Raw genomic sequence first — 1,418 nt, 5'->3', positions numbered from 1 at the left:
AGAAGCAGGGGTAGCTACCTAAGGTGTGTTTGGATTTGCGTTGGAGAAGAAAGAAGTCCGTTTGAGTTTTTTGAGCGCTTTATTTTTATGTTTGGTAACATTTTATTCTGTAAACGCAGAAGTAATTTCTGTCTTCAATCCACGTTTATCAAAAGCTAAAAATTCTAGCTTTTTCGTTGATCTTTTCACGTTGGATTGAACTTTATATTCTATGTATCAATTATGTCCTTCGTATTCATATGTTTATTTTTTTTATAATATTTTTTTCTAATACTCTCTTATATATATTATTATTTTTTATAAAATCTTTTCTATAATTTTTCATCTAAAAGTGATTTTGAATAATATAATACAAACAATATTTAGTTTACTATAATTCATTTTGAATAAAAATTACCAAACATAAATCACGTTAATACCAACTCACTTTTAATCAAAATCAATTTTACAAAATCAATTTTATTCAAACCTCACTTTACAAACAATAATCCAAACACACACATAATAACTAAAAGAGACAAATAACAATAATCTCTTTCTAATTTTAAATTTTTACATATAAATTATATATAAATTTCAATTTAATTTTTTTTAATTTTATTTTATTATGTAAATATTTTTGGCCTTCTAATACTTCATATAACTCCGCGCGCCTCCAAAGAGAAGAGACAAATCAAAATGGTTATGCAACTTATGAGCATTGGATGATTATTTATTTATTATTATTATTAATTTCCTAGCTTTTGTCATTTTGTTCTTGTTGAAAATTTTGACTTCTTTTGTCTGTTCTTTGACAATAGCCAGTCTTTATCTATTAGCCGTTCAATCACGTAGGGAATAGTAATTCATAATTTTTTTAATTCATAATTTTCGTAATTCAATTTCATCTATCTATTTATATTATATGACAACCTTTAATTTATTATTAATTAAGAAAATTGGCGCTAAATACAAGATAACAAAAATTTTAATCAATTGTAGAAATTGATAAGTAATAATATTTTAATTTCAGTTATGCTATGCATATCTTATAGAGACACGAGTTACAAAAAAAAGGAAATATTATATATATACTTTATCAATTAATTAATTAAAATGATGCAAAAAATTAAGAGGACAATTAAAAAGAAGCTCCCATTATATATATACTTATCAAGTAAGATCGTTATTTGGTGAATTAGGTAAAGTTAGTCTAAGACTAAGCATCCACTATGTAACATAATATTAAAATAATTTAAATGAGCCTTTTTACCTTTATACTATTATTCTCTGTTGAAGATTCCCACATGCTTAGTGAAACGACTCAGTAAAAAAGAAAAATTACTGCCTCACACAGCTAGCCAAAAGTTAGTACTTTAGCAAGAGTTAAAACTTACACAAAAAATAAAATAAATAAAAAATAAAAAAGAAAAGGAAAC

The sequence above is a fragment of the Arachis ipaensis genome, chromosome B07, assembly GCF_000816755.2.
Source record: "Arachis ipaensis cultivar K30076 chromosome B07, Araip1.1, whole genome shotgun sequence".
In the NCBI taxonomy this organism is placed as follows: domain Eukaryota; kingdom Viridiplantae; phylum Streptophyta; class Magnoliopsida; order Fabales; family Fabaceae; genus Arachis; species Arachis ipaensis.
This window is presented reverse-complemented; position numbering follows the sequence as displayed.